We start from the raw sequence: 10312 nt of genomic DNA, 5'->3' as shown, positions 1-10312 counted from the left end.
CAAAGAAATAGAGCTTAAACCCTGTGTCCCAGCTTGAATCAGGCTCAGACCCTCTATCCCCACAGGGTCTTGGGACTCTGGGCTGAAGGCCTGAATTAGCACAGTCTGTGTGTAGATGGAAGTGGGGGTTAGGCTTGAGCTGAGTTCAAACCCTGAGTTTACACTGCAGTGTAGACATACCCACAATGGTTCCATGATACCCATTAGCATATATATAATGTTAAAAACAAATATTTAAAATACATTCTAACTTCAGGCATCATTATCCCCAATCAAATAAATACCATTTTTTAGAAACAATACTTAGTGAAAGTCTATATGGAAAATAATTACAGCACATAGGCAACAATTCTGTTTTACAAAATAAAATATTTTGGGGCCAAATTGTAGCTGATGATTATAACTATGAGAATGTCTGAAAAGTCCTATGCAGAAAAGACACAATCTGCCTTAATTCTAGCTCACCACTAATCACCCCCATCAAAACAAACAAAACATCAATGGGGATGCCGATCCACAGGCTCCCTGTGACCAGTGATACAGTGGACTGTTACAAGGCAGCACCTAAAGGTCAAGACATGTAGGGGGAGATTTAGAAGACACAAAAGGGAGTTAGGTGCCCAATTTCCATTGAAAGTCAATGGGACCCATCACCTAACTTTTCTTTGTGCCTTTGAAAATATCCCTCCTGGTCTGCATGGTTTCTACATAGGCCCATAACTTCAGCATCAGAAATTGTTCCTCACTTGTACGGATTACTGCTGGCAGGACACGTGAGTGTAGTGGGAGAGGGTGCTGGCCTCCATTTTGGAACCGGATCCACAATTGGCCAAAAATATGTTGTGTTCTTATTGTTTTCTTTTATTCCCTCCCCCCCCCCCAATGTCAAAACCTATTAGACTACATAAACCCAGACAAACATCTGAAACCTTCTGTATTCATTTGCATTCTAGTGGGGTTTGCATAGTATACTTTTGGGGCCAGTTTGGGATTGTGTGTGGGGGGGGGGAATGCTTCTGGGCTTTGAAACTGTGCATCCCATGTTCCATCCTCAAGTGAAATTCAATACCTAATGCTATGGGGGACTGACTCCTCCCCCCCCATAAACAATTGACTAAACAAGAAAACAGATGAATAAATATGTTTTTGGTGGGGCACAATGTCACTTTTTGACCTTGCAACCTCTTAATTGTAATTGTCTGTTATCATGCTGATGGCTTGATGTGATGTCTTTTAATACAGGCCAGTCTTGGTGTCATCCACGCCTTAGACAAAACAACTGGAAAGGTTCTAATTATGGAACCTTCAGAAAAAGGCCTTTTTTAAACATGGGACTAACTAGGTTCAGAGTATGTCTTGTCATGTCAGAATTCCCACAGTTCTCATTCAGATCAAAGCTTTTGTTTCAAGGGTTGTCCAGTGTGGACCTGGATGGTGACCAACTTTTTCACACGGTCAACTTGTGCACTAGTGCAACTGTGCATTGAACAGACTCCCATCCTATTTGAGTCAAATCTTACTCCTGGGCTCTCTAGCTGTATATTTTAAGTGATAAAGGACACTCTAAATAAAATACCACCTAATGACACTAAGCTATAACTAAGACACTATATGCCCTATGCTGTCTAGTGATCAATTTAGTCTTCATGGGCTGTTAAGTACTTGATGCTTGTTGAACTATAGGGTGTGACAGAGGGTATTTGCTATCATCACATGTTCTCCTTGATCTTTATCTATCAAGGAACAGATAAAGGGAGAATTCTTGAAAGCTGTACCTTATTTCTAAAGAGGTTTGGTGTCTGTGTGCACCAGTCTGAGTAGTTAGAGGAAAGAGAAGCCTTTTACAAAGGTCCCAGGAAGGTTCTAGATGGGTCGCAGGGCCCAGAGCAAACATATACTTAAATCTGAGTGAATGGCATTGCAAACTGGCACACAGCACCACTCAGGTTTCTCCTGACCATCCCTACATCATGAAGGAGGGGCAGCTGGGAAAACCTGAGTGGTGCTGCAACCCTATGCATCAAGTTGCAATACCCAGAGCAGAGACCCAAGCCCAGCCCCAGCCCCATGGGACAGGAGCCACCATTGCAAGGTGAGTGCGGGGTGGACTCCCTCTCTAACAGCAGCTTCCCCTCTACACCAGGCCAGGATTGGGGTTGTGGTGCTGGGACAGAGGATGCCTATATGTAACAATGGGTTATCAAAAAAGACAAAATGCAGTTGGTGTGTTGCTACGATGGGGTGTCCACCCCACACAAGACTTGAAGGAGTTAAGGTGGCTAGGTAGGTTAATTAACTGCCCAGCCTGCACCTGGAGGAGAAGCCAAGGAGCAGGGATTAATTAGATGAGGCTCAGCTGGACAGGAACAGGAGAGGCCTGTATAAAGCCCAGGAGCTGAGAACAGCTAGGGGGCTATCGGGAAGTAGTTTGCAGCCACTCTCTCGGGGAAGGGAGTTGTGAGGTTGGTAAACACAGAGAAGTTGGGAGAGCCAGAAGGAATAGAAGAAGCTCAGGGAAAGGCAGCAAGATCCAGGAGGGAACAGACCTTGGCTGCTGACTAGAGGGTCTCTGAGCTGGAACCCAGAGTAGAGGTCAGGCCTGGGTTCCCCAACTAGCAACTGGGGAAGTGCCACCAGGGGGTAGTGAAGTGGAACACTGCTAGTGAGGAAAGACTTCCCCCAGAAGGGGGAAATGTGCCTAGTGACCTGGCAGGGTGGCCCAAGTCATGAAGATGAAGCTGCAGCTCCTGGAGCGAGAGGGGCCTCGGAGTGAGAGAAGACAATGGGTAGAGAGTCTGCCAAAAGAGGGCATAGGACTTGAGTGTTGCTAATTCCCAGAGTGGCCAAGAGGAGGCGCCCATGGTGGGTGAGTGCACCTCATGATGGTTGCCTAAGTAAAAAGTTATAGAACCTCTGGTATTAGGTGTATGGCAGGAGACTAAAGAGTGTGGCTGGAGCGCCTTTGCTACCCAATAATCTCTAGGTGCTGTTGACCTAGTGCAGGTTAAGGCAGAAGCAATGCATGTGGGGAGGTATGGAGGATCGATCAAGTGCCCTTCCCCATGATTGGCCTGCTGGGGGAGGGAGAGGGGTTGTGTCCTTCTCTCCCTACGCCTCCCCCTGACATGTTCACTGCTCTCCCTGGCAGCCAGGCTGGAAGCGGGACAAAGCCACCTCTGCCTGAGAGCGCTTTGCTGGGAGGCAACAGCAGCCCACTCCCTGCCCGGGCTCAGCTGCTGGGAACAGAGGCTGAGCGAGCCGGAGCCCCCACTCCCACTTGGCGTGCTCAGCTCCTGTCCCCAGCAGCTGAGCCTGGGCTGGAGGCAGGCTGCCACTGCCTCCCAGCCAGGCATTCTCAGGCAGAAGCGGTTCCATCCCGCTGGCTGCCAGGGAGAGCGGCTGAACCTGTGGGGGGGAGGCTGAGGGAGAGAAGGAGAAAGTGTGCCCTGCCCCTGCAGGTAATGTGGGTGGGGACAGAGAATGCTGCAGCTTTGGAGTGGGTGGAGGGGTGGTGTCATTGGGCAGGGGAGTAGGGCCGGCACCAGTGAAGGAAGCAGGTGCCTGGGGCGGCCAATAGAAAGGGGCGGCATTCCGTCCGTTATTGGGGTGGCATGTCCGGGTCTTTGGCGGCACTTCGGCGGCAGTTGAAGCGCTCCGCTTTAGTCTTCGGCGGCGGGTCCTTCGCTCTCTCTTCCTCTTCGGCAGCAGCTCAATCAGGTTTTTCTTTTTCTTTCTTTTTTTTTTTCTTCGCTGCATGGGGCGGCAAAAAAGCTGGAGCCGGCCCTGCAGAGGAGACGTGTGGGGCGGTCACATGTCCTCCCCTTTAGATTGTGTGCCCCTCCCCAGTATGGGAAGGCACAAGTCCTCTTGGGTTAAGACAACAGTCTCCCCAAGGTTGGGAGAATGCAGCGGACACCTTTGGACCCCCCCACACTCATCTGCTTTGCTGAGTGCTCCTTGACTACAGCTTAAGATCTGGCCCTTTATTCCATCTGTAGATTGTTCAAAATAAAATTCTCCTTTTAAAAAAAAATCAACAGATTTTTATTATACCTTTGTCAGATTTTGATAACTTTCCGTGTTGCCCTAGCAATATAGCAGATTACAAAAGCTGTTTAGTGTTTTCTTGACTCAGGATTGTGTTTTATTTAACTTGGAAATCTCAAACCTCAACTGTGTGTTAGAAACAATACAGACCACAGAGTCTGACTTTGATAAAAATCCATCTATTAATATGACCACAGGATCACAACGGGGGCCAGTATTTGGATCACACATGCTGACTGTTAACCAGTGGTTTACGTATTATTATCTTAAAAACCACACACTGCAAACTTTGGACCTGATTCTGCAAGGTGGGGAATGCGCTTGATGCAGGCATTGAGGGCTTTCTGTTCCACACAAAAGGTCTATACCATAACATCTCACAGGATCAGGCCCTTTAAAAGTAAACATACTTTAGGTTTCCTATTGAAGGAACCAAACTACTGACCAGGAGTTACTTTGGGCCAGATCCAGGCCTACTGACGTCCAAATTTCACTTGAAAAGCTTGAGACTATTGCACAGCTCTGATTTCATCTCACTTTATTTTTCCATTTTCTTTTGTATGGAAACATTGATATTATTTTAGTATGAAATGATGGGTGGGGGGAGACCAATTCCATTAGGCTAGAAATAGGGCTATGGCCTGATCTCCCACCCATAATCCAGGAATAACTTCCCTGAAGTCAGTTATTACATTATGTAACACTGGTATAAGCTCACACTCAGTCCATATGTTTCTTGTTACTCACTGGCCTTCCCCTGAAAATTGCTGAGCACTTGCAGCTCCCTTGGACAGTCTCATCCAGTCCTCTCTGCATCTACAGAGTTGGCTGTGATACAGGATCTCAACGATGGGGGAATGAAAGACAGGAAAACAGGGGAATCCTCTGGTCTGCAATGCAGATGCTGAGGAATGTATATTAAAAACCAAATCCAGATGGTTTAAAAGTTGAGTGCAAACAAACTTTAACCCCCTGTCTTCTCAGCCTCATATGTCATCATTATGCTTAAGTGCACCCCTATCTTTACACCCTCTAACTAATGATTGTTTTCCTTAGAAAGGTTCAGGCCTGATTCAAAAATGTTGCATACAGGTGAACTGAAGGGCTGACTCCCTTACAGAGGATATAGTTATACAGACAGACACAAAAGTAAACATTTGAGCTCCAAGCAGTTAAGTAGCTTTCACATTAAGCTATGACTAACCCTGACTCCAGAATCCTGTCTGCAGGCTATCCTTAAATTCAGTAGAAATGCGAAGCCAACATCTATAGCACAGATTTACACAACAGATCTCTCTTCACTAGGAAAAAAAGGTGTTAGTTCTTAGAAACACCCAAGGGCTAGATGTTCAGTGAGTGGGGCTACACCAACCATTAGTGAGCAGTTAGTATGCTGGTGTGTGCCAATGAACTTAATTGCTCAAAAACTGCTACAAGACAAAGAAGGACATGGAGCATTGCTATGAATTGTTACACCTTGAATTTAAACTCTATTCCTTCGGAGCCAGACCACCAGGAAATACGCCTTTATACACATTTTATATTCCTCTTGAATACGGGTAAAAGCAAGTACAAAGTAATGTCAAATCTGAAAGCATGAGTCAGTGCCCAATGGAAATTGCTAAATCCCAACTGTTTCATGTGCATTTAGATTCCTTAATAAAGGCAGAAAAAAAGAGCTTTTAGAAGGACTGTCTGATCTAGTCTGTTAGAACCACAATTACTCAGGAAGTGGGGAGGAGAAAAGGAATGTTTATCTTCAACATATTTATAATCATCTCTTCTCCAGAATGAACAGAAACTGAAAAAATAAGAACAGCTACATATGTTTCAGCAGTTCGAGATTAGTTGGTATTTGTAAAGCTGTTTGAAGATGCAAATCTCTTTACAAAGTGTTAAATAGATTTATTAATGCTATTCCCCAAGGATATAATAATTTATCTATTTAAATACATTCTGACTCATGTCTGGTATTGTTCAGATGGTGATCTTTGATAATATTGTCATTCAAATGCTGTTTCAGTAACCCCGATGCTCTGCTGCCAAACAGACACATTCTTTCACTGGTAGCCAGTTAGAAACTGATGCAAATGACTGAGATCTGGGGAAAGGGAGAGGCCTCCATTTGAAGAATTCCAGCTCCATCTGGGAGGATATCTCCCTAAACATGCCCAGCCTCATGCCTCTTAGATTTGTTGTTAAAAATCTCCCCTCCCCTAGGCCAGGAGCCTGTGAACATGGCCTGCTCCTCCCCTGAGAGAGGGAGTTATCTCATCTTCTGATCTGTAATAACCTCACCAGATAAGGGGAGTAGTACACAAATCATGCCTCCTATTGCTCTCCAAGAAGGCCAGCAGCCAAAATGTTATGCTTCAAGGGATAAGAGGAAGGGGGAAATACAGCTCCCACCTCTAATTACTCACTGTACATCAATATATAAACACAGAGCCAGATTGAGCCATTAAGTCACAGCCCTATGCTGGAGGCAGAATGAAGTTCTTCATGCCCCAAGGAAAGAGATGCACAATACCTCCCTGAGCACATGAAGAGAGTATGCTGTTCATGCCACCCCAGAAGCATGCAGCACCCGTGCTTGCCTGTCTGCAGTGGTATGGGAGGAAAAGAGCTTTCCCCTCCCTGCCCCTTTTGTGAGTGGCTTGCATCAAGGTGGCACTAACAGGGTACTCCAAGTATAGTGGTGATGTTATGGGTTAAGAATGTATGGCATGTGGATTTAGAGCTGTTTGTAGCTGTTTCAGAGATTAAATAAAATAAAGGGCCCTTAATAATATACTGTATAATAGCATTAGTGCTATGTGTGCCTAAAGTTAGCATCCCTGCCACATGTTTTTGAATTAAAACAGAAGTTGTGTCCCATGGCTGTGTGTAGAGCCCTACGAGGATACAAATTTATATCCACGGATGCAGATATCCGCGGAACCGCAGGGCTCTCCCGGGAACGGCAGCAGTGAAAGGAGCAGAACATGGGCTGCTGTTCCCAGGAGCCAGTGACCCACGCTAGCAGGTCCTCCGGTGCAGCTGTACCACCACTGGGATGGGCACCAGGCTCACCCGCAGCTGTCCTTGGTCGCGCTCTTGTGTTTATGCGGCACACACACCCTCAGACAGGAGACACAGACAGCTGCATGGAAGGATGGGGGCAGGGCTGCAGGCAGTACAGCTGCGCTGGGGAGCTGCCGGTGCAGGGCGCTGGCTCCTGGGAGCAGCAGCCCCATGTTCTGCTCCTTTCACCGCTGCCATTCCCAAGAGAGTGCTTCGCTTCTGCAGACACCAATTTATATCTGCATCCACAGATACAAATTTGTATCCGCGCAGGGCTCTAACTAGTGTGTGCCTCATTCCAAATGTACTTAACATACAGGTATATAAATGTTTAGCCAGGGCTGTTGTACACTGCTGTTTGCATACCTCTCAGGCATTGCACTGTATGCAAGCCAACTGCTGTGCTCTGGTAAAACATCTGCCAACCTTAGAGGATTATTAGCAATCCTGTCAGCTGGATTCTGAGGAACTGAGTATTGAAGGAAATAAATTCAGACTCGTATGTCAAACATTTGAGCGTGAAGATTAAATCTGTAAAATAAGGAAGAACTTGAAACACCAATGCCTGCCTCACCATAAACACACACACATACAGCTCCACAACCAAAGGAAAGGAGATAGATGCTAATCCATTCACTCATGGTTCTCTGCAGCATCTTCAAGGGCTGCAAAAATCACAGCATCTCCCAGGCCCACTGCCTCCCTTACAGGCAGTGGTTAATTTGTAATGAAAGAGGCTCTGGGTCTCAAGCAATTTTTTTACTTTCATAACTGACGTGGCAAGCCCAGCGGTGCCGGGGCTCAGCCCTGGCAAGTCCTGCTGGCACAAATTAAGTACTGCTTAAAGTACTTATCGCCTCACTGTGTCTCTGACCTGGTGTGAAAACGATTGGATGACTAACCACTTGTTTCTCTTCCCCTGCTTTTCTTCTCTCTCTGTTTTTGTTGCAATCCCATTGCCTCTCTCCAGTTTTTGGTCTTCTCCTCTTTTCTCCCTTTTCTCTGCACTCTCTCTCCCTTTGTTTGTGCCCGATCTCAGCCCTGGTCAGGACATCTGCCCCACCTTGCGATGATGGGCCTGGTAACTGTTATTCTATCCAGATTCCATCAAAATGAATGGAATGATAGGTGACTGGGCTGCATTTGGCACATACTGTTAGAATTGGTCTATACTAAAAAAGGTTTGACATAAGTAAACTTTCGTCAACCTAGCATGTGTCTACACAAAAATTTGTCCCTTCCAGACATAAGTGTGCCAATGTAGAGTGATGCAGTAACACCACCTCCCCGAATGACAGAGATCCACACTCAACCTGCTTAACTTAGGGCAATGGAATCTGAGTGTAGACACCACATTAATTGTGCTGGCCCTAACAGTCTGCTAGCAGCTGTCCCACCATTCCCCTGTCCCCGCGACAGTGACTACCCTGGTCATTGCCCAGGGGTCACAGAGACCAGAAACAAGGGATAGCTCAGTGGTTTGAGCATTGGTCTGCTAAACCCAGGGTTGTAAGTTCAATCCTTGAGGGAGCCACTTAGGGATCTGGGGCAAAATCAGTACTTGGTCCAGCTAGTGAAGGTAGGGGGCTGGACTCAATAACCTTTCAGGGTCCCTTCCAGATCTATGAGATAGGTATATCTCTATATATTACTAAGCTGTCCTCCCTCCCTTTAAAACTCCTGCATGTTTTTGAAATGCCTTTTCTTGATTGCTTACCTTGGTGAGCACACCTAGCTGCTCACCTTTGTTTGCATCTGACTACCTGACCAACCATGCCTGCTCCATGCACACAAAGGTAATAGATGAGCTCCTGCCTGGAAATATTGGAGCTCCTGCCAAAGAAATATTGGATCTCCTCAGTCTGTGGGAAGAAGAGGCTGTGCAAACATAGCTATGGACCAGCCATAGAAACATCAACATCTATGAGCAGATTGCACAGGGGATGCAGGTAAAAGAGCACAACAGGGATCAGCAGTAGTGCCGCATCAAAGTGAAGGAACTACACCAGGCAAACCACAAAGCAGGGGAGGACAAGAAGAAATCTTGCATTGCCCTGTGGACCGGCTGCTTTTCTACATAACAGTATGCCATACTGGGCAGTGACCCCACCAGCACCCGCAGATGACTGTGGATACCTTGGAGGAGCTCAAGATGGAGCTAACATGGAAGAGGGGACACGAACCATGCTGTGAGCCAGGAACGCTGCAGGAGTTTAGCCAGTTCCACCAGGCAAGTGCAGATCAGCCTACCGATGAAAGAGAAGGGGACTCGGTAAATGTGTACACATACGTTATTCCTTGCCTTTTTTTTGCTTTTCCTTTCCTTCAAACCTCATCTTCCTCCCCACACCTTCCTCTCCCATCTGTCTTGGTTAGCCATGTAAAAATGGCATCTGGCCCATCCACAAGTTAAGACAAAAGTATTGACTTTTCATTGCTTTGCTGGTATACGTTAGAAAATAACTAACACGTTAGGAAACAAATTCTAAAAAGGATTATAGGGCAGGACAGTTACACAATCACATCAGATCAGTGTTGTGTGGAGCAAACAGAGAAGGAGCCAGCATCCACTCTCCGGCTTGTTGGGGAAAATCAGGGTGGGGGACGCAGGTAGAGTACGCTGCTAATCTGAATAGGCTGCCCCTTTTATCCTCCTGAGAGATCTTACTGAATTCATGAAGATACTCTGCAATCCTCTCGAAAGATTTGTAGGGATGGCAGCCTTGTAATTCTTTCACCATGATAGGACACTATTTCCCACGCCACTCTGCCATGAATTCGGCTGGCACCATTGCTAGTGGCATACAGGCTTGGGCAGCTTTGGAACACCAGCAACTGGATTCTTTGTTCCTTCATCACCCTCAGGAGTGAGATATTAGCTAAAATCACCACTGCCTGTGAAAACAGCCAGTAATATTCACTGCTGTTGCCTGATCACTCTAAAGAGGATGCACTGGAGAGGGTAATTTGCAAGATTTCCTCACCAGGAGACGCTCCACCAGGGTTTAATTTGTGATGAGCTTGTCCTCAAAAGCCATATGTGTTTTCGTTGCCTTGGGAATCTATTTTGGGTAACCCTATCTGTCACTTGTTGCTGTTTGCTGCAGTTTGAATTGTATTGATGCTAAGCAGGGATCTACAGGAGGCCAGAGGGGTCCATATCAAAGGCCTCTCTACCTGCTTGGGTCCCTGTTGGGTCTCT

This window comes from Trachemys scripta, chromosome 3 (genome assembly GCF_013100865.1).
Source record: "Trachemys scripta elegans isolate TJP31775 chromosome 3, CAS_Tse_1.0, whole genome shotgun sequence".
Taxonomy (NCBI): Eukaryota; Metazoa; Chordata; order Testudines; family Emydidae; genus Trachemys; species Trachemys scripta.
Note: the sequence above shows the minus strand (reverse complement) of the source record.